At 41.5% G+C, this 24269-nt stretch overlaps 1 protein-coding gene and 1 long non-coding RNA gene across 5 annotated transcripts in view; one reads left to right on the top strand and one right to left on the bottom strand.

Moving 5' to 3' along the window:
• Positions 1–619: 619 nt before the first annotated feature.
• Positions 620–3774, bottom strand: LOC116041302. Its single transcript, XR_004102900.2, has 3 exons — positions 3297–3774; positions 1878–1969; positions 620–1614 (listed from the first exon to the last, which is right to left on the bottom strand). It is a non-coding gene; the product is annotated as an uncharacterized LOC116041302 (long non-coding RNA).
• Positions 3775–6305: 2531 nt separating this feature from the next.
• Positions 6306–24269, top strand: part of fam49al (family with sequence similarity 49 member A, like) — a 31145-nt gene continuing 13181 nt past the window's right edge. For 2 of the 4 annotated variants that reach the window (XM_031287137.2, XM_035993169.1), the window contains exons 1-2: positions 6306–6654; positions 20585–20675. The gene's annotated coding sequence lies outside the window, so the exon portion shown is untranslated. Of the gene's footprint in view, positions 6655–20584; positions 20676–21731; positions 22178–24269 lie in introns of those variants that run through there. The other 2 variants (XM_031287140.2, XM_031287138.2) reach the window with 2 other exon arrangements.

Genomic DNA, 24269 nt, shown 5'->3' with positions numbered 1-24269 from the left:
ACTGTCAGTATTGATAAAGATGGAGTTTCTGAGCAAAAGGCTAACTCCACATAAGTGTAACTTACTGTGGCAATAAATGCTCTTCTGATTGTGATTCTGATCCAGCCAACAAACCAATACATTTTACTGTGTCAGATTCTGAGACTTGCTGACATCACCTTTGGGGATGACAAATATCTTCCACTGGGAGGAAACTTTTCTGCATTTTAGAGTTATATCACAAGCAACGAGCAATACGTTCTGGAGCCAAAGCCTCCTGTGTATAATATGAGTGTTTTATGTTACAATGTTAGGTTTAGGGTAGCCTATTTACCATAATTGATGCATACATTTACGTAATTGTTCATTTTATGAATGGCTTATTTTTTAGATTTGTGGTCTGCATTAGCCAGGCTACTTAAAGTGCTTGGCACTTTGATCAGCTTTGGAGACATGGTATCATGCAGTCGGATAATTATGGGTTTTGGAGGAAGGTTTTGTTATATTTGTCTTAATGCTGTTTCACTGTTTTTGTCTTTCCAAAAATAACATTTAGAAATTTACAAATATTGTATATTCAGACTAACTATCAGCCGTTTCTAATCTGATTAACCTTGTACCTTGTTTTAGTGGGTTTTGTGTTTCTTGGTAGGGTTTTCTACCCTGAAATGAAATGAAATTCACGGAGAAAAACTAGATCTTGAAATCTGAAAATCAATGCCACAAAATGTGCTACTGGCCTCCTCAGTGGACAAATGTTGCTATTTTCTTTCATAAGCCTCCAAGCTTTAGTTGAACCCAATTTTTTATGACACAATCCCCATCACCCTCTCTCCCTGGCCATCTTTGTCTCTCCTTCTCCCTGTTCACTTTTTCCTAATCTCTGCTCCTCTGGCATAATTTCTCTCTCCTCCTGTTAGAGCCACTGTCCCCCTACCTGCCTGCCTGTGCTGGTACAGCCCCCCTATCTCTGCCTCTGTCAATGTATTTTGCCCTTATAAGGAGAGAGCACAGGCAGACTGTACTAACCGCGTGTGCTCAGCAGGGGTGTTGCAGGGGCAGGGAGACCACAGCGACTGTAACGGCAGGGTAAGATGGGAGGTGGATGGAGGAGAGTGGATGGACGGGTGTGTATGTGTGTGTGTGTGTGTGTGTGTGTGTGTGTGTGTGTGTGTGGGAGGGGGTGTTGAGCTACCACACTTCTATCAATGACTCCAAATAAGACGACAGAAATAGGCATAGGAGAGGAAGAGGTGGGGTGGAGGGGGAAGAGGCTGGAGATTAGAGAGGCAGGTGAATGTATCTGTGAGTGGGGATGCTTGTATGGTATGTACAGTATGTATGTATAGTAATGTTAGTAAGTTACTGAGTGACAGAGCACTTCCCAGCAACATTTACCTTCCATGTCAAAAGCAAAAGTCGGTCCACACTGATAATATACATTTACAAAGCTCTAATTTTCTTGATTCTGACACTTTGAGTAGTGACTGCTTGATGCCAGCTCTCCCGCTGCCCACATACTCATCGATATGGAAGACTAACATTTAGCTGGTGAGAGTCATGGAGGGAGAGTGTGGGCTACAGTACGGACGTCTGTGGTGCAACGTGACTGGTCCAGGCTTCAGATGTTCCGTCCTTTTATGAGAAGAATAAGACAACATTTGACACGTGGAACCTAGTCATGCAAAATAATAACTTATTTAAAATTGTTAAACATGTTCACCCTGATTATCTTTTTTTAAAAGTACTTATATAACAAGAGTACTTCTATAACATAATCAAACTCACAATGGACAGTTTGAAAAAAAAAAAAACAATAAAAATCAATGCAGTAAAATCTGAGATATCGTCTCTTTTATTCCACATATTCTTCTTCCTTGTCAAAACCTGGCACCTACCCTACCCACAATGCAACTCGACCGCCGACCCTTTGGTTTGAGATTCTGGTGTGTAATGCTAGTAGCAGCTAATGTAGCCTGGAGCCGGCAGCCTAAAACAGAGATGAGGAGTGGGCTACAGAGGTCTGGTAAGTCACTCCCAGATTATTTTCATTTTCAAACTTGCAGTCTTCAGCCCCAAACGATGCTGACTCAAGTGACATCACAAGAGGCAATATAATTCAAGACTTCGCACAGCTTCCTCCGAAACCGTAAAAGGCAGTCTACAACTGTTTCCCCATACGCAGCAGTACTTCTCAAGACCTGCAAGCAGACTTTGATGTGTAAAAGAGTTCCCCTTTAATGGAATAAGCATAACGCAGTAAACCATGAGATTTCTGTAAAATGTCATGATTTATGTCAACAATGTGGCTAGAATTCTTTTGGTTTGGACAGCTTGACTGTGGATGTCAAAGGTCACCATGATGGACTGCTGGTTTTTACATTTGTTCCTTTAGACGGGAAGAATGAATATCAAATCAGTTAAAGTGAAACTATGTTTCTTACAAATGAAAAGCACAAATGATAAGCAATAAAACGCATCCTTCCACAATTCAAAACACTGTTTTTTCTTGTGCTACTATTAGACTCTATCTTTTGGCATTTACCATTTTTCTCAATTGTCACTTGTGTCCACAGTGATTGATACAGTCTCACTTTAATACAAACCTACTTAAAGAAAGCCTGTTTCATCAAATTATCTCCTGTTGCAATTTTAATATTCCTTAAAAGTGATTACACAAATAATCAAGTCATTTAATTTAATCTCTCTTAATTTTATTTTTTGTTGAATTCTCCTGAAATAAATGTCCTCAGCTTTGATTTTCTCACCCCAAGTTGTTCTCTCACTGGTGCACTTTCATTCTCCTCATAATTCATAAAGCCTGCCTTTATAAAGAATAAACTCATCTGAGGACAGGCTCACACACCACAGGCAGTCTCTGCCATTCATGCAACGGCAAGCAGGATGGGACAACTGACCTAAAAAATAATAGACACTATATAAATAATCCAAGGTGCTGGTTGGCAATAATGTTCAGGTATTAATATTTCAGCCAAAAAAAGACCTCCATTTCTGTCTTGCACATTCACATATTGCAGGTTGGGTCTCGAGAAGACAGCTTGTCATCTTTTGCACCGTATAATCAGTATGGACAATCAAACTGAAAATGCTTTCAATTTCACAGCTGATACAATGTTAAAGGAGAATTTAACGTATTATCAGATAAAGAGCATGAAACAGAGACTTCTGTTCAATTAACCAAGTTAATGAGCGGCTTAGCAATCATTAATTCATATTTATGTACTGAAGGACTGTATACAGTAGGGTTCTCTGGAGGCAAACTTTCCCTAGAAGCTTATGCAAATTGACTTACTCACCATCCTCCCACAGTATCCTTGGAAACGAGTCATGTATTCATGTTGGTCTCCTTCAGTGCAAATCCGCTGTCTTTCAGAGCAGGTGATGATCATGTGTCTCAGCTGGGGTCTGCGGTATCTGCTGTTCAGTCTGGCACAAACACACACACACACACACACACACACACACACACACACACACACAGAAAGACACTGGTGTGAGTCTACCATTAACAGCATACAGAATTGAATTTCACGGTGTGGTGTGATGTAAACAATTTATCTGTTAGCCAGAGTTCAGTTAGTCAGGAGGGTTCAATACAAAGCCTCACATCAAAGATGATGTTTATTCACAGACAACAGGTAAAGCTCACTGCTCTCTCTCTTGTTTCAAAGAGAACATCTGGTCCTGTGCATATTTGAGTCATTATGGGGTGGCCCTGCTTGTTACCACTGTAAAACTGGAGTATTTAATTGTTTGAAAGCCTTCCAGATACGGATGCAGTGAGTAAATAAATGATCTCAGTCTATGTCGGAGTCATTTTCAGAAGGAGAGAATGGCTCAGGCCATCACATTTACTGTAAACTGCTGTGCACCAACACCAACAGATGCCTCCATTTATGTGATGCCAAAGCCTCAAATTTCAGGACATATCCTCAGGACCTAATCACTGAACAGATCGGTGCAAACAGCTTTATAATAAACTACCACTCAATGAGCTTCAGTGACTCATGAAAAAATGTCTGACGTTGGTTCTCTTCCGTTCCTCAGCCTTATCTGACATCCAAGTAGGGAAACTCTTCATTGTTAAATATAAAGCTAAAAACCTTTTATAGCACTACAAAATGAAGTGATCACTGTTTTTCCTATTCTGCCTTTCCCTTCTTTATCTTTGGTGTCCGTTTCATCTTTGTGGTGCTCAGTTGCCAGCTAACAGGAGGGTGTCAACCACTGCAGCACCATGTTTCTTCCTCTGTGATGTACTACAGATGGAATAGGTGCATTCTGGTATATGGAGTCTACTCAGAGTTATTTCTTAGAACGTGTGCCTTGACAGTATAAATCCTCAAATATGTATGTATGCAGTGGTTGAAATATATTGTACCTATATGTTTTTTTTCACTATAACATGGTTTGGTTCATATTTCATCAATTCTGCTGACTTTTCTCATTTCTATTACAAGATGATGTCTGCAGAGTTAGTAATGTATTATAACAGGGAAGTTGAGGTCAAAACAAAACTATGTTTAATGTTTTCACGTGATTACAAGCTGCCAATCTGAAGACTGTTTAGTAATGTCGGACAATGTTTGGTCATGTGAAAGTAGCAGTCAGAAGATCCACTTCTCAGACACAGCTTCAAAAACAGGAAGAGCCATATTGGTAGACATTAAACTCTTCCTCTGGTTTTCATTTAGGTTTAGCAGACAGCACAGAGACTGTATTGTTTCTTATTATCAACATCACATGCAAGGCTTTGCATATGATGACATCTGAACTGAATTATTTGACAAATTAAAAAATGTTATGACAAAAAAGTAAACGTCAAATGTGAGAGAAGGGCACTACTAGCTAACTAGTAACCACTCAGCTATTCTAAGTGGTGGTATTATTAGCTACTAGCATGCTAGTTATAGATCATCATACACAGATAGTTACTAACCAAGGCCACATGGGAGCTCGTCTATGCTTATTACTACTCTGCTAGTGCAGACACCTCTCCATGCTGGATGATTTTTTTTTCTAGCAAACACTTCTTTTGAACTCTATGTAAACCTTGAATTAGTATTTCTTTCATCCAAAGTTTTCTAACGTTAAGTAAGTAGTAAGTAACGGTTTGCATGGTTTTCCTAAGAAGTGAAGTAAGCTTGTTATATTCCCACGACAACTGTCTTCCTGGTTTACATTTGACACAACAACCTGTTTAAATATTAATAACGTCCTCAGTGGGAAAAGTTCACCAACTGGACTCTTCTCACCAGTCCCCAAATACACTCATTTTGTAACCTGATTATAAAAGGGCACTAGGTGTTCCAACCTGATTCTGCCCTAAATTTGGCTGTAATAAAAACTGTGGTTAAGTATCACACGGCAGCATGTGGCCTTCAGCTCTTTTTCACTGTTTCAGTCCCCCGGGTGGCCTGCCATCAACACTGATCTGGGTAGAAGACCACCAGACAATAGACACTCTCCCCCCCCCTGCCCCACACACACACACACACACACACACACATATGAAAAAGGGACAATTTAGCCATGGCTCATTTAACCATGCCCTTATTCCGGGCTGCGACCCTAAAGTAAGGGTTTCTAACAGAGTTTTCACCATACCAAACTCTTACTGAATGACAAGGACCAAGAGGGAAGGACACACACGCACACACGACAGCAGTTACCTAACCTGGTATAGTAACTGTTTCATAAATGTAAGCTCATTTATGCCCATGGTTGCTCTGTGCCGTTCTTACTGTCTTACAGTAAATATAAACAGCCTCACACTAACGCTGCCTCTAACCACAAATAAAGTGAATTTCCTTCCCCTCTGCAGCACAGTAGCAAGAGATGCTCAGCAGTCACCCACACAGTTTGTAAAAATATCCTGCTGCACATCCTTACTCACCATGATTCACTTTCACACCGTATGGACAGAAAAAGTCACTCTGTTGCTGAAACAATGTCAAACACAATACAACTCTGCACTACACACACGCGCACACACACACACACACACACACACACACACACACACACACACACACACACACACACACACACACAGAGTGGTGCCCCCTCCTCTTATTGCCAGCAGGCTAGTGGTAGATGTTCGTCAAAGGGGGAGGGGGCGTTGTGAGGACATGCCGAATGTGTGTGTGTGTGTGTGTGTGTGTGTGTGTGTGTGTGTGTGTGTGTGTGTGTGTGTGTGTGTGTGTGTGTGTGTGTGTGTGGTGGGGGTCTTTGTGAGCGAGCGTGGTAGGAGGAGAAGGGGAGAGGGAGGGGGACATAGCGTTCTATTTCTCATAGACCAACAGCTGCTGTCTTTAGTGCAGAGAGCGAGAGAGGAAGAGGGAGGGCTGTGTGGCGTGAGGCATTGCGTGTGCTCAGTGTTTAGGTGAATCCACAGCCCTCTGGCTCACAAGGATAAAGGAGTCTCTCCAAGAAAGACAGAGAAAAGCAACACAAGGACTTTTTTCCCTCTTTTTTTGCATCCTCTTTCTTCTTTATTCTCGTTTCATTCTCTCTCTAGCCACCAACGGCTAGTGTCACTTTGTGTCCTTCTCTTTTGTTCCCTGCATCCATCTGTGTTTCACCCCCGGTCCAGAGAGACGGAAGGAAGAGCAGTGTCAGAGGCATCATCCTCCCGTCCTGCACGCCCAGCCGGTAAGCTGAGCCAACGCTCTCTTCATTTTTTTCTCTATGTTTTATGTCTCACCATCGCTCCATCAGTTTAGATCCGATGGTAAGAAGGGGCTTTACAGTCACACCCTGCACCTAAAAAGAGAGGCTGCAAGCTGGCTTTGCAGGAGGAAGAGGAGGAGGCTGAGGCTGGAGGATGGATGTCGGTTAGACTCTAGACTACGGCTGGAGGCTGACTGGTGCTTGGTGGCCGAGGGGTTTGGCTGAACGATGGTGCTTGTGCCTGTTGTTAGAAGGACTGTGGAGGACTAGCATGGGTCAGGATACTGGGGGGGTAGGGAGGGAGCGTTGAATTTGGTCCGACCACATCAAACCCTGTGGGGCTGGTCAACTGGGGCTTGTTCTCTTTCACTGCAGTGCTTAGCCAGAGCAGCACGGCCAATGCCACAGTCATAGTCACACACATATCTATATATATATACACACACACACACACACACACACACACACACACACACACACACACACACACACACACACACACACACACACACCTCAGCAAAGAGCCATTATTCTGTGTATTAGCAGGAATCAATCAGGAGAATGTGTAGCCCACATTGTGTGTTTGTATGATGGTTTGGTCACAGGACATACACTGTGACCTAGAACCATCACATCACATGTCTCCTAGCCTTTTCAGCTCCATTATCACAAATGCATTATATCAGGAATTCTTAGCATCACTACAAAAAGTATCAAATTTTATACAGTGAGTTAGGTGTGTTTGTGTGTGTGTGTGTGTGTGTGTGTGTGTGTGTGTGCTTGTGCAAGCCGTCTCTGCAAACAGCCTGCTAAAAACAATAGCCCCAGATTGCACTGCTGATCAGAAGGGGTGGGTGCATGCGACTAGAGTGGAAAACAGGGAGGAGGAAAGGAAAGAGGGAGAGGGAGGGAGGAAAAAACTGAATGGAGGGATGGATGAATGAGGGCTAAGGCTTTTCAGGAGTGTTTGGTCCTTTCCAATGTGACAACATTTCTGGTGGAGGAAAGGGTGTACATGAGGTTGTTAGACAGAGCGGGAGAGCAGAAAGGGTGACCTACCGTGCGACTCTGCAGGTCTTCTTTGTGTGTGCGGGGGAATGAGAGAGCGATGTATGGAGAGATGAATAAACAGTAAGGTGGAAAGAGAAAGCATGATAAAGTACTGTTGGTGTTTGAGTGACAATGGGCGGGTGGAGGGGGAGAGGTGTGTAATTGAAAGATCTGGTCCCTGTCTATCCCTCTCTAATCTACTGACTCTGTTTATAATCCGTATGAGTAGATTAAACAATGATTTACTGCCATGACTTTTATGACACACACACACACACACACACACACACACACACACACACACACACACTTTGGTTTGCAAGGAGGTCATGGTGGTTTGCAAGGAGGTCATGGTGTAACCTACAATGTCATTTTACAATACATCCACAAACAATATGCAGGTATGTCTTATCCTCTCTCTTTTTTTTTTTTTTTTTTTACAACATAGCTATGCATACACTTATTCATATACATATACAGTATATATGCACAAACATATTTACAGATACATTTATCAATACACGTGTATGTAAATGTGTGTGTATTACATATACTCATATATACACAGATACCAGCTAAAATAACATAGTACTGAATATCATACATCTTGTCTATCTATAAATAGAGACAGTATATGTTTTATGTTTGCCATGATTTATCACAGTCATGTGAAACATGCTTACATACAGTGAGTGCCATAAAGGTTTCACTGTATGGTCATGAATCAGAGTATGCAGATTACAACCCATTTGAGTAAATGGCAAGGTGCACTGAAACAGCTAACTGATCTGTGTGTGTGTGTGTGTGTGTGTGTGTGTGTGTGTGTGTGTGTGTGTGTGTGTGTGTGTGTGTGTGTGTGTGTGTGTGTGTAGGTTTCCTTTTTTTCAGTCTAAGATGGAATGGTGGCTGCAATGGTATTTACTCTGCTGTTGCTAGGACACTCCCTTTGAACATTTTAACCGAGCCTTTTCATTGGCCTGCCGCGATGATGCAAGATTCCCTCATCCCAACTCTTTCCTGAGTGCCCATAGAAACATGCCCGTCTGCATTTCCTCCTCTCTCCTCGCTCCTTCTCTGTCACTCTTTGTCTCACACCTCCTCTTCTCTCTCTTTTTCTTCTGTCTGTCAGTATCTCTCCTCGTGCTCTCTCTCTCTCTCTCTCTCTCTCTCTCTCTCTCTCTCTCTCTCTATATTCATCTCTTTCGCTTCCACCATTAACTCGTTAATTCATCCCTGCTCTCAATATTTCTTTCCCTCCAAGCCCCTCCGATCAGTCTCTATCACCTCGGTACATTCTGTCACTTCCTTCGTCCTCATCTAGTCCAAATGCTCAGCGCAAAATGGTGTTGACAGCATGTGCCGGTGTCTTCCAGCGCTGCACAATCATTCTGTCCTGCAGTCTTGCAGAGGATTAGTGCTCTGTGTGTCTCACAATGTCCCATTCCCTCTGTCCATATGAGGTGCAGTATCTTATTAGGGTTGCCTTAGCATGTGTCAGGATTATCAGGTTTGACAAGGCGGAAGACAGGAAGGGGGGGTTGGGGTGTCATGGTGGAGGAGGCTCTCTTCTTTTCTATTTTTCTTAATGTACATCACCTCAATCTTTTCTCCTCAACCATTATTGTTATGTTATTCATGTCATAACAGCAATTACTCACCGCCAAGCAATATTTCCCATGATGACATGTATTTCACGGTACAGATATGTGTAATCTTATGGCTCCAGCATGTTGATTATTACATGTTGAGGGACTGGGAATAGAGAATGGCTATGTAAGGTTAGAATGAATGAAAAAAGCAGAGGTCGGGTAATTTTTTTTGCTGCTTCTTACCGTATTTGTCCCCATTGAAGCGCTGTCAACAATCAGGTGTAATGATGTGTGACGATCTCCCACAGCCTTCACTGAACTAGACATGGCATCGCACCACCAACAGTCTATGAATGAGGCAGATGAGTGACATGTACAATGATATGGAAATGTGTGCAGCTACTCCTAAGTGTCATGGTTCACGCCTGAAAAAGGGTTTTGTCAAAACATTTTGACACTAAATAGATGCCTAAAAGAGCATTTCAAAGCCTGAAGTGTAGCATTAAAATGCAAGTTTCTGTAAAGACACAAGGACATGTGCTGCTACTTGCATTGTTTACTGTTAAATATCTTCCTTATACCATCTTTTAACATCCTGTACATGATTAAATAGTGGATTATTGCTCTTTTTTTGACTTAAAAAAAGCTTAGCAGACAGACTTCCAGGAACAAGTGGATGGAGATCCAAGTGCATTCAATACTTTGATCAAAATACAACATCATCCATATGTTTGTCCATGTGGCCCAACTGATTTCCTCAAAAATGCCTGACAATCCACACTTAATCTAAACACTCTTAATCTTGTTGACTGGCCGTCCCATCTGTCCGGCAGTAACATCTGCCATTCAAACATCTGTCACTTAAGCTTTCATCCTGGCTGTTGATGATCCTTTTGTTTTCACTGAAGTTCAAAGGTCGGATCAGACTAGAATAGACGTTTCAGAATTTAAGATGGGATCCGTCTCCACCTGGTAATCTTGTGGTTTTTAAGCCAGTTTGTTAGAAATCAGGGATTACTCCCTCAGAGCAGAGATGATCCTGTTAAAGGGGCACAGGGTGGTGAGGGAGGGTCCTGATATAGTCTGCAGAAGGTTATATCTATGCAAGAAGTATATTCAGTAATTACAACTTTTTTAGAGAACTGGTGGCAAAAGAGAAATTGGGGGTGTTGCCTATGCAGAAATTCAGTTTCACAATATAGGTTTCTTAAAACAATAGTGCAACATTTTGAAAAATGTGCTTATTTGCTTTCTTGCTGAGGGTATGATAAAAAAAAGATCAATACCACTCTCATGTCTGTTTTTTAAATATAAGGCTTTAGTTAGTCTATATCCTATATATATATATATATATATATGTATATATATATATGTAGTCTATATCCTATATTCTCTGAAAATACATGCATGTATTTTCCGTTTTCCGTTTTCCGTTTTCCGTTTCGCTTTCTTTGTGTTAGAATTTTAAATTCGGTGGATATATGAGGACTATTGTTAACTGCTCCTCAGATCTCTGCAGGGTAAATTGAGACAGCTAGCTAGACTATCTGTCCAATCTGAGTTTTCTCTCGCACGACTATTTTGCAGCGGCTCTGTGCGGAGTTTAGCACCGCCCATGATGATTCTGATTGGTTTAAAGAAATGCCATTAAACCAGAGCACATTTTTCTCTCATCCCCAAATGCTATGTGGAGTAGCCAGACCCTCCTTCAGCGGGCTTGGGAGGAGGGTCTGGCAAAGCTAGACTAGGCTTCAGTAAAAAGCCAGTTAGCTTTGCTTAGCATAAAGACTGGAAACATATGGAAACAGCAAGTCTGGCTCTGTCTAAAGTTAACAAATTCGTAATATCTCATTTGTTTAATCTGTACATAATAATAAGAGTAAAAACACCAAGTTGTGTTTTTACTATTTCTTGGTAAACGGTAAATTCCTAAAGTCTCTGCTGGTTGCCTGGGAACCTCAAGGTGATGAGAATACCTTTTACACTTTGTTTTTTGTACGGAATATACTAACAAGATTTAATGTGTTAATTATAGAGCTTGCGAGGTGCTGGTAGACAGATGTACTGTACAGATACAAGAGTGACACCGATCTACTCACCTAAGCATATTTTCAAAATGTCGAAGTATTCCTTTAAGACAAATTCTGCTTCGTAGAGTAATTTCATGTGAAAACAAAATCGATCTAGTTCTACTTTCCACTTGTTTTGAAATAAATTAGACTAAAGACTCAACACTTGATTAAAATCTTGCCTAACAAGATTAGAAATTAGGGATTCTTTAATTTAAGACGTCTATGAACCAGTGAGAAAATAGATTTAGGAGACATTGAGATTTAATTCACAGTGACAAGGGAGCCAAGATCTGATAACTCTTTGATCATATTACCTAACGCTCGATGTTGGATGGCACTTGTGGAAACTACTGAAAAGTCGTATTAAACTCTGTTATCATCCTTGTTACGGCTGTCCTGCTGAAACTCTTTGAAATGTGTGATATTACATTCAGTAAGACAAAGAGACAGGCCACCGTTAATCCTCTCCTGCCTCTGTGACTTTACTTCTAACCAGATATGACTTGGCTTGTCAAACTCTCTCTTTCTATGGCAATGAAAGAGGAGATGGTGAATTTTTGCATGTAATCAGATTACTCCAGATCTGCTTTTTGAGGACTTCCTACAGTGTCATGGCCTGTTGTTGATCAGATCAATTGCTGTCCACTAATGTCAATGAGCAGAACAAATGCCCGCCCTCTGGTCATATTTAAGATCAATAACCCCAAATCAATGGGAACGTGAAGCCAATTTAGGCCGATGGAGGCTAAAGTCAGCAGAGCGGGAAGAGTGGAAGCGAGGAAGAGAGGAAGTGAAACAGTATTGCAATTAGTGTGTAATAAGTGAAGAGGCAAATCATCTACTTAGCGATGACATCTCAATCGAGGCTCCAGCTCTCTTAATAAGTTCTGCTGGATAATATAACCGTGTTTGGTTACTGAGGCTCGAGGTAAATACACTTACATGAGAGGAGTACTTTGACTATCTAGTATGAATGACAGAGTGCATTTAGTGTAACAGTCATAGTGTCAAGGACTATGCTGCTGATCAAGGTCTCTCTGTTATATCTCTATCTTCTCCTCAGTTGACCGAACAGCGATTTCTCCAATCAATCAAGCTTAACAACAGTAACCAAGCACAGCATGTCTGTCAAGCGCTAGTAAGAACCATACTGTATCAAAAGTCTCTTTTTTTGTATGCTTTTCCAAAACCAAAAACACAAGATCGAAATCATGTGTGTACCTGCTCCAGTGTAAGCTGCAACCGTTAGACTGTCCAGCTAACTAGCTTGCTATGTAGTTTTATTGCTAACTTGGTTACTTCTTGGTTACTACTTGGTTTGTGAAAAAGCAGAGGGGAGGATGTTTTTTGATCATGCACAACAACAAAAACATGCAAGAATTAAATCCACCTTTCAATACCATGGATATAGTGCCAGGCATGCCAAAACACTTAAATATGCACTTTAATATTCAATGGAAAAAATAATCTCAAAATGAAATAGCACAACGTGGTGTCAACATAAAACACAGCGCTTTCAAGTCAGAGAGCGGAGTTCACGTCACGGTGAAAACTAAATACTTTCACCCAGGAAACGCTCGTTCCTTCCTCGGGAATGTTTTAATCCAAACCACAATCTTTTTCCTAAATTTAACTGGGGAAAAAATAATTCAGTAGAGGCAGGGATATGATGACCAGAAAGGGGGAAAATCTTTGATTTATAAAGTGAAAGGGGACATTTTATGCTCATTTTTAGGTGCATACTTGTATTTTGGGTTTCTACGAGAACATGTTTACATGCTTTAAGGTTCAGAAAACGCATTATTTTCTCAGTTTTAGCACCTGTCACTTTTTACAATATGGGACCTTTAAAAGTGAGACATTTTTTGAAAATACTGCCAATAAAGCATAAATATAACCACCATAACCTCTGTGTTGCTTGCCCAAGAGGTCTTCTGTAACATAAGCAAACAATGCAAAATGTACTGTCGGATCTTAAAATTGTCCCTAATCTGTGCTGTATACTAATACTAGGGCCGACACATTGCAGCAAAAACAATGCTGCTCCTTTATTTCTGTCTTATACATGGATCATCAACTGATGAGGATGATGAAAAGCCTTGTTTGAAAAATTACTAAATATATATATATATATATATATATATATATATATATATATATATATATATATATATATATATATAATTTATTTAATCAGGAAATCACACTGAGATCACGATCTCATTTACAAGTGAGACCTGAGTACAAAATGAGAAATCATCGTTATCACTGTAAACTGCATGTGTCGTGCAAGAACAGAAAGCTTGACAAGCATAGCAACAGTAACCAAGGAGGCTGGGGCTTAGTGATCGGGCAATTTCCATTTCAGTATCATCACTGTATGTTTTATGTTTCAATCTGTTTCTGTATTTGTGTGTGCGTTTGTCCACATGTGTGTATGCCAGATCTGCCGTGGGCACACTGGGGGGCTGGCAACCATGCTTGTGTTCAGTGTTTGATCAGGCCTGTGAGACAATAAACATAGATTCTCTCTATTTTTTTCCCTTTATGTGCACACAAACACACACACACACACACACACACACACACACACACACACACACACACACACACACACACACACACACACACACACACACACACACAAACGCTTACTAATTAGTTCAGCTTGGGCCAGTGAGGATTCATCTACTATATAAATATCATTATTTTTTACATCAAACAACAAAGAAGCGAATAGGCATGTAACTCAAAAATAAATCACTGGACAGAAATAAACCACAAAAACAGCCAAGATCTCAAACTCTCACACTGGGGATCCACCAAAACGTCCCAAATGATTTTTTAAGTTAATTTTCATCCTGTTCCATCAGTTATTTATTTCTCTGCGTCAGCGTGAGCCCATACATTACATCACAGCCAATGTTCCTATATTTGAGAGCTGCTGCTGCTATTTTGTCCCTCCCAGTGGGAATGGGAATAGTGTAACGCTGCATCCGCTGCCATGTGAGACACACTGCAGCACAGTGTGATGGAGCATTGCCTCTGTCAAGGACATGTCTGCTCTTTCCGGTACGTGGAGGGTGGGCGACTTCGACGCACCAAGCTGTATATAGATTCTAGGTCACGCTAGTGTCAGAGGTCACACCATTCATTCATTCATTCACTGTGGTCATGTACTACGGCACATGCTGTGTCCCAATTCCACACTAGAAATAGTAAACAGTACATACAAATGTTAACTGTTTTTGCTGTTACGTAATATACAAAACTGACTCTACTTTACTTTAAGACTGACATTAATAAAGTTTTTAGTCTTTAGTTTGTTCATGTGAGTTGCTCTCTGTTGAGGTTGTTATTTTGCAGTGACGGTTCCATCACGCTGACAGGATTTTCAGTCAGCTGTGATATTGGTTACCAGGAGCAGTTACTGTAACTTAAAGTTATTCACAATGTAGAACTATGTCAATTTAAGGGTTGTTATTTTTATGAGTCAGCTGCATCGAACCTGGTCCATGCACGTTGCCATTTTTCTGGCAATTTCTCTGTCATCATTTTTCTGGCTCTGGTGCAGAAAGATGATGTCGCCATTCTTAGTCCCACCTACAAAGTTCTGGTTGGATCAGTTGACAGCCGTCAATGAGCACAACACCAAACCTTTTGGAATTGCTGAAAATTCCAATCGGATATGTGGACAGTGACTTAGAGGTCTACTTTATTGTTTTGTGCAAGAGAAACCAAAAATGTGATACTCTTTTTGTTTTCCAAGATCCCTCTGGAGCTTTCTTACTATTCTCTATTTCCATTGTGATAAAAAAAAATAATGTACATTTTACAAGCATGTTTCTAGCCACAAAAAAATCTTTTACAAACAAAAAAGCCTTTAGTAGACTATGGAGTTAGAACACCGCTACAGAGACACAGAATGGAACTGTATAGAGTAGGAGAGGGAATTTATATTTCTGACCACTACACAAAAAGATATAATTGTGTTAAAGAGAAGAAGGATTGCTGACGTGGTGCATGCTCGCAGAGAAGTAAGCAGGGAAGAGGTCAGACAGAAAGACAGACAGACAGACAATGAATGGACTGAAAGAGTGAAGGAGAGTTGAAGGAGAGAGGAGAATCACACGACAGCGAGACGCCAGGGTATGAGAGCTGAGTTCAAACTGCCTTTATGTACTGTTTTATAGTAGTCCTTGTCGCTCACTCTCTGTTTTACACTCTCACTCTCTCTCTCTCTCTCTCTCACTCAGACACACACAAACATACACACACACACACACGTATGCACGCACGCACGCAAGCACACACACACACACACACACACACACACACACATCTAGCACTAAATTTTATTTTCATCCCATAGAAATTAACTTCATACGTAAACACGCACACTGCCCTGACCTATATAAAGCAGTGTGTAAGAAGGTCCATCAGGGACAAAGAGTGGCTGGCTGTACAGACGTATATCGCTGCTCTCTTTGTTTACAGATAGCAGGGGGTCAGGGAAGGACAAGGAAAGGAGGATGCAACAATAGTCCTAGCAGTGGTTGTAACACACAGGTATGCACATACACACATCACGAGCCCCCATGCAAGTGTGTGTAAGCCCATAGTGTAGCGTTCCCTTTGATAACAGCTAATTGTCATCCCACACCACAAATAAAGATAACAAGAGCTCAGTGTACATCCAATCACCCTCAGACAGCCAAAGCTCAGAGAGGAAACTGTTCTTGAAACTGCAGTTCAAAGCTGTCATTTTTTAGACTCTGCTTCCCTAAGGTTCAAAACGCCCCTCAGCCAAATTGTGGTATTCTCATATTACTATGGCTACATAAAATATAAGATATATATATATATATATATATATATATATATATATATATATCTCTCTTTGGTGGAAAAAAGAATCTCTCATGTTAGACACTTCAGGATACTGTACATAACAGATGCAAATGCACGTTATGCATATAAACCTTCATAATATCTACACAACAGAGACATTAGAGCTCCGTTTGTAACCACCTCTGAGCAAAGAAGCCTTGAAATCCCTCAGTTGCTGCCCCAGTTCTTTAGTTCAACCGAAGAAGATGAAGCATGTTACACAATGAAAATGGATTAAAGTACAGCTTAAGTTAATGTAACGAAACATGCCATACACACTCTCTCTCTGACATTTTTCTGTCTCTGACTCTATCCATCCCTTTTTCTTTGTCAACCTCGCAGCACAGAATCACAATGCTCATTTGCAATCACCCTTTCATGAGGCACCGTGCGCTGCTCTGGACTCAGACTCAGCCAGTGTGTGTGTGTGTGTGTGTGTGTGTGTGTGTGTGTGTGTGTGTGTGTGAGCGAGCGAGCGAGAAGGGGGAGGGGTGATGCTAAAGAATCGTAACCTCCTTCCATTTCCATTTCTCTTTTGCTCTCTGGCGCTCCGTCCTTCGCTCCCACGTTCAGCCACTCTCCCCTTTTATTCTCCTTCCCTCCTCACCTCAGAGAGGGACGGAGGTATCTGTAACTGTGTAGGAATGTGTGTGTGTGTGTGTGTGTGTGTGTGTGTGTGTGTGTGTGTGTGTGTGTGTGTGTGTGTGCGTGCCTGAGGCAAATTGGCTGTAGCATTCCATCAGTGGTCAATCTTTAGCGATGGTCTATCTGGGTTTGACACTGCCACCTCCCATTATCCTCTCCTCTCCTCTCCTCTCCTCTCCTCTCCTCTCCTCTCCTCTCCTCTCCTCTCCTCTCCTCTCCTCTCCTCATTTTCTCTCATCTCCTCTACTCACACAAAACAGAATTCCAGTATATGATCATCACCCAATCCGCCATCCGCACTTACTGCAATGTATAATAACAGAGTCCATTATATAATTCACCTTTTCTCCAAACATGAACTGAGTGTAGGTGGGCGTTTGGTTCACTCTACATCACTCTACACCCCCCCCCCGTCTTTCAAAACACACGTATGAGCTGGTCATTTATCCACAGCCTCCTGCACTTCTCTCTTTAGGGACAATATGCTGAGAACAAAGCAGAAAAAAGATGGAGGGAGGATATAAAAGACATACAAACAGAGGAAGAGGTCGAAAGGGTGTGCGGTGAGAAGATGAGTGAATGAACGGCTGTATAAAAGAGGGGTTTTAAGTGAACCGGAGGCAGAGAGCAGGGGTGTGTCGAGATAGCAGGCGAAAGGTTGAGAAAGAGTGAAAGAGATAGAGAGTGAGAATAGGAATCACAAGTGGGGTTTTTTTCTTTTAAAGGAGGATATGTTCAGTGGGCAGAACTAACATGAACAGAGTACCACAGACTCTCAATTAAATGGTCAGACGTCTCCATACAACGAGACCCTCCGGCTCTGTCTTCATCTGTTTCTGAAGTTGCTGAAAAAGCAACTACATTTAAAGACTGTCCCACCGATTGGACAGACTTCTCTCTCAGTGTCTGCTCACTGGAGACTGCAGAGCAGTCTAATATTTAATTAGAAGGACACTGATTCATGATGGGGCTTACTAAGTGGCAGCGCCAATATAAAAGTCTTCCAGAGATCTGATTCATTAGTTTTTACTTTAAATACTTCAAACAAAAATACATGTATCAACTCTGCATTCACACAGACTAGTGACAAATTAAAGGGGGAAAAAATAATACATTTGTGGAGAAACAACAAATTCCTATGCTACTGTACAGGGCAGTGTTCGCTGAATGTGTTATTGAGTTTAAAGATGATATGAATCGTATGCTATGGCCTTTGGAGCAATGTGTCATCTCCCATCATCAAAACACCAAATCAGGAGATATCTTTTGGAAGAAATTGTGTTCAGTCTCGCAGACTTAGAGAATCATAATAAACCTTAAAGCCTAGCCCAGAATCTGTTCTGGAGCCTTGTGGCGGACTAGATGGACAGTAGAGATGAAAGGAAACACAAGGGAGAGAGAGATGCAACAGCGGTCCCAGGCCGAATTAAAACAAGGGACGTTGTCGTTCATTAAACCACATGGGCAGCCCCTTACTGAGACACTTTATGTTGGTGTTTGATTAGACTGTATTTTAATATATCAGTTTAAATGTAACTGAGATGAACTAAATCTGATCACAGTGTATGCAGTTGCATCTCAAACCCACATGCTGTATAAACACAGATGGAAGTTGAAGTTTGTATATGGATCAGATTGAGCGCTGCTGAGAAATCAAACAGGTGGCATGGAGCGCTAATGGCAAACTAAAAGCACTCAACTAATTAACAGAACTGAAAATAGTAGTCCATCAAACTGTGTAGGCAGGGCCCTGAAGCTGGAGTAAAATTATATGTCTGCTCTCAATTTGATCTGAAAAAAACATTCATATCTATAACAGCTGCATAGAGCTGGCTTTTCATTAAGGGTACATTTTACAAAAAACAACTACTTCTCTGTGGTTCGAAAACATGGGGAAATTTACATTTCTGAGGGACTTTCAGTGCTGATATATGAGATTCATATGCAGACACAATTTAGATACCAATTCATGTAAGTTTTAAAGGTCAAGGGGGAGAAGACTGTAAGAAGCAAAGTGAGATGTAGTTTACTTTAACTCTGGCCACAACCTCATTGTCTTAGTTCAAGTCGTCACCTCTCTTAACCTCAGCATCTGGTGCAGTACTTGACCTTTGCCCTTTCACTGAGAGGAGAGATCAATAAGCATTAGGCAATTTAATACTTTAAGGGAACACACAGTCAAAATGGAAGTCACTATTTAAGGAAAGGACGTGTAATTCCAGGAGTGGACAGTCTGGTTTACAACCCCCACAAGTAGGAAAGTCAATGCGTTGGTGTCCCACACACTCTGGAGATTAAGGAGAGCCCCTATCCATTCACCCAGCCATCCAATCCACCTGATTGCTAACACTGAACAGTACCCAACTGTGTGTTGCCATGAGAATGAGAGGCTGTGTTTCCCTGGCAACTATTCTTCAAAGGCCCCCGACTCTCTCCTGTCTGCACTCTCTCTTGATAAGATTCGATGACGCAAGGGCGGCAGCAGTAGTGTTAATAGTTACACCAGTCAGCGGGTAAGACGACGCTGGAGTTGTGAGATTCGCACAATGACTGAGATAAGCTTAACAAGCTTAATCTGTTATCGAAATGTAAAAACGGGAAACAAAGAAGCACCTTCTAGGTTCTCAGATTAGACTGATTTAACGTTTGAAAGGGACATGCTGATCATTTTGAATTGAAGCTCAACATCTTTTGTTTCTGACCATGATCCATGAGTGTTCAACTGTTGTTTTGAAACGTTGTAGTTTAAATGGTATGACTTCCATCGGGACCATCAAGGGACACTTAAAGCCGCTATAACTTTAAAAAAATTTTTTATAATAATAGATCAATTGATACCTCTAACAGAAAGAGCCACAGAGAATTATCACCCGACTCTGCAGTTCCTCTCAGCGCTGCTGTGCCTTTTAGCTCGTTTTAGTTTCCTGCTCACCAAAACAACCACACTGTGGTTTTGCTTTGGTTTGTACTGTGTTGTCCACTCTTCACTCTCATCAGACAGCTGTTTTCAGAGAAAAAGCTTGAAAGAACAACTTTACACCACCTGCCCAGCACCAAATGGCAGAAAGGGTTAGCAGCTAAAGAGCAATATATGTTTCACAGGAGTTAGCGGACACCAAAGACGAAGAGTTAAAATTGAAATTTTTTTTCATTGGGTGGACACAGACACAACTTCAAATCTATGCTAATGTTTCTCTGTATCTGATAGATGTGCAATTAGGCAACTGTCTGTATGCGAACGTGTTAATCAGTTTAGGTCATGATATGTTAGTGGTGTGATCTCAACTTGTTTTTGCTGTCCCCAAGTGGGCAAAATCTGTTATTGCAGGTTTATACTATAGCATAGTAACATTTTTAGATGCATTAGCAGGTTACATCTGGGTGAAAGTGAAAGTTTCACTGCAAAGCCAGCTAGGTAAAATCGTATCCCTACCTGAAGGTAAACTAGCACATCAGCCTAATTACATAATAATTGTATTATTTTGTTGCTCCTATGTGAATTTGCTGTTTACGGCACATGCTTTTTTTTGCCGATGTTGACTTAATGTTTCTTAAAACCAAACTTAAGACTTCTATATTCCTGCTTTTCCCGACACTGCGCTACATGATGTTGAATTGTATGTTAATTTCTCTTTCTCTCTGTCTACCTGTCCGTCTCTTTGTAAGGTGGTGGGTGCTGATGCTGTAACCACTGTGTGGAGCTGACAAGCCCTGGTTGATGCAGTGAAGTGTTCCAGAGGGATAAGCACAAGCGAAGGTAGGAATGAAAAATGAGGAGTATAACATTTTTTATATATATATATAATGAACAACAGCTAAAAAATAAGGACACGGCAGAGAAACTGTCTGAGAGAGGAGAAACGGGTGGAGACTTTAGGAATAAGGAAACAATGATGGGTAGAGAGGAAAGATGAGAGCTGGGAGAGTAGAGTTGCTGCATCCATGGTGTACAGTACAGCTGCAGCAGGGTTTGATTCACAAGCCAGTGAATACCCAGCCAGCCAGTGTGTGAGAGATCATTGTGGTTTGGAGGCAGAGAGAAAGGGACACAGATGGAGAAAGGGAGTTCAGATGGTATTAATGGTGAGTTAATAGTGGTTAGGCTTGGCAAAGACGAGCGGTGCTGTTTCTTTCTGTGCTCAGTATATCCACACTGGTGAAGCTCCTGGGCTGTAACAGGAGGAATCTTTCAGAAAGAGCTGAAAGGAAGCTGGGAGGCCTCGCTCTGCCTGCTTGGCTTCCAGTCTGGACCAGGTTTGCTTTTCAGACACCATGTGGGAGCCGAGCCGCGTCTTTATTAGGACTCGAGGAGCCTCTCGTTTTGGTTTCTCTTGCCAGACTACAGATGAGAGCTGTGTGCGCAGTTGCATAAGACAAGCACTTTGCTCCACTTTCACGCTGGCTGACTGCAAACATTGTCTGTGTTTGCGTGTAAGAGAAACTGCAACCAGTGACCACCAAACACACTTCCTAATTCACAGAATGCCATGCCTTAATATCCACACTGTGAGCCTGTGACACATCCAACGGCTTTTATGAAATGTATCCCAGTTTAAGAAGAAATCATGGCGATCGCCATTTCCATTTTGCCACTTAGATTTGTTTGCACCTAAGGGCCACCAGTGAGACTGAATGGCACCGTGACAGAGATGTTCTGTGACAAGACAAGGCCAGAAGAGCCGGGAGAGTGCTACTGAGTGGTGAAATAGAGAAGTGAGGCAGAGAGAGGAGCTGGAGGGGATATTTTTGAGGAACCCATTCTGACATCAGAAACGAAAAAGAGAGAAGGAGTTTTCTCTGTTTGCGTATGTGTTGAAAAGATACGGACACACATAAAGACAATACAGCCAGAGGAAAAAAGACAGAAATGTAAATAACAGTGAACACATCTTAGGCGCTTTGTACCAACAACCAGCAGACTATCCTCTTCTTCAAACAAAAACGAGTAGCATCTAGCACACAGACCAAATAGAGAAAACCACAGGCCTTTAAATAGATGGCTGAAAAAGAGAAGTGTGAAGTGGACAGCGATACGCAGAGGCAGAGGGAGAAAGAGCGAGAGCAGAAGTTTAGATCAGTCTCTTTAAAAAGCAGAGTGGCAACCAGTGCCAGCGTGGAACTGCAGTTATCGCTCTGAGCTAACCTGGGATTTACTCACAGCAACGATTTCACCAAGCAGGGAGGACAAAGGCAGGAGGAAGAAGAGGAAACGGAGGGCTTAAGATAAAGGAAGAGGCGAATCACTCGTAGAAAAACAGGGTAAGAAGAGAGAGGTGTAAGAAGTTGACAGTTAGTTTCTTGATTTCCTGTTTTTTTAAGGCCTGGTGATTTTTTTGTGTTCTGCAATTACTACAAAGACAGATTGCTGTTTAAGTAGTAAAGATTGATGCATCAGATCACTGTTGTAAGCGAATGACCAGTTCGTGAACAGAGCTGGATGCTATCCCCCCCACACACACTCACACGCATCTTCTGCTGAGGCTAGCAGACGATATTACCAGGCCAACAGTATCCTGGCAACCATCAGCCGAGCGCTGCTCTCAGGATGGACCACATGCTGCTCCAGACTTGGTGTGTGTGTGTGTGTGTGTGTGTGTGTGTGTGTGGTGTGTGTGTGTGTGTGTGTGTGTGTGTGTGTGTGTGTGTGTGTGTGTGTGTGTGTGTGTGTGTGTGTGTACGGCATACCACACACTCTCCTACTCACATGTCAGAGAGCTTTCATTGCTTTATATGAGGCTCTGATTTGAAACTCAGCTTGATTTCGCCTTTGCAACCACCTTGTCAGGCTGAAGATGTGAATCTGTTATTCATATATTCATAGTGTCTGTTCAGCGTGTATCTTGGAGCAGGTGGTGTAAAAGTCAGGAGGTGATGGGGCGCATATTACAATTCACATCTGGACTGATGCTCACAGGCTACATCAGTGACTCAGCATACAGCTCTCTTTCCCTGCCTCCCAACTGATTTTGTTGATGGAGTCAACTTGTCTAACTAACTAATCAGAGAGCATCTTCAGTAGAATACAGTAGATGCAGTAGTACTCATCTGAAAGTGCTACTTTGGAGAATGTCAGCAAGCTGTCTCAGCGACTGGACAGTGTAACTCCATCCTTCTCTATCTGTACCTCAGTGCTGCATTGCATCAACCATTCTTGCTGAGTAACAGTGAAAAGGCTGGGCTTATTTTCTTTGCGGGACGGTGGCATCTCATAAACATGCTAATGTTAATGCAGGGGAAAACTGATAGGCCTCCGTTGTGTGCTAACATAGCACATAAACACAGAGGGTACGGCAGAGGAAGTGAAACTTGGCAGCTGCTTACTTTCTGCTACCGAAGGCCCTTTATGAGGTGGGGGGGGGGGATTAAGGAGGGAGGCTTTCATACTTACACAGCTGAGAGTCATTTTTGAATATTGGATTCCACTTGGGTTTTGTATTTATTGTGTTTTTTTATGCGATACATGTGGCCTCTCAATCCTCTCCTTCTTTGATCTCTTAACATCCATTTTTACTTAATCTTCCTCTTTAAGTAGCTTTAAGGTTTTTAAAATCATGTTATTCCACACTCTCTGACAATATCACATTTCTCTATCAGCTTGTTCCAGCTCTTTATTGAAGCTGTATGATGTATACAATATAAAATCCCTTATTAAATTCCTTCATATTTCTCAGTCTACACCATTCAATCTGATTGAAATAGTTTAGATGTCATGTGCATCATTTTGAACACAATTACAAAAGTCAGCCCAAAATATTTGGTATCTGTGGAAACTTCAAAATCTCCACTATTTTCACTCCACTAAACTGTGGGGTTGAAATAGGGGTGGATGATCTACTACCTTAAATATAGATACTACTTATACTAAACTACTAAGTCTGTAACATGCTTGTGATTAAGTAATTAGAGAATAGTAAATAGATATGATTAATAATTGGTTGTAATAAAATTGTATTGTGAAAGATCCCATTAATGATGCATCCACCTCATAAATAATGGCAGATAGCTCTCCTCTACATGAACATAAGGTGTATTTCCTTTTAAATGGTGGCTCTGACCTTGGTATTACTTGGTATCGGATCAAAACCTAATTTTGTATCATGGCCCACCCCTATTTTTGAACAATATTTGGCTCCACACCGTGAGTTTACAATGTCCAGGATTGAAGAGGTTGAAACCAGGGACCACTGCCATGGTCTTAAATTCTAAAGCACCTGACATATGTTGTTTTGTCTGGTGCTAAATATGAACATATACGCGTACATTCCTATATATCCTGCTTGTCTGACCTACAGTATAATCTAATAAAGCTTGCATCATTGATTTCATAAAGCTCTGGCATCTGGCCTTTGGG

The sequence above is a fragment of the Sander lucioperca genome, chromosome 16, assembly GCF_008315115.2.
Source record: "Sander lucioperca isolate FBNREF2018 chromosome 16, SLUC_FBN_1.2, whole genome shotgun sequence".
Classification (NCBI taxonomy): Eukaryota; Metazoa; Chordata; class Actinopteri; order Perciformes; family Percidae; genus Sander; species Sander lucioperca.
This window is presented reverse-complemented; position numbering and strand designations above follow the sequence as displayed.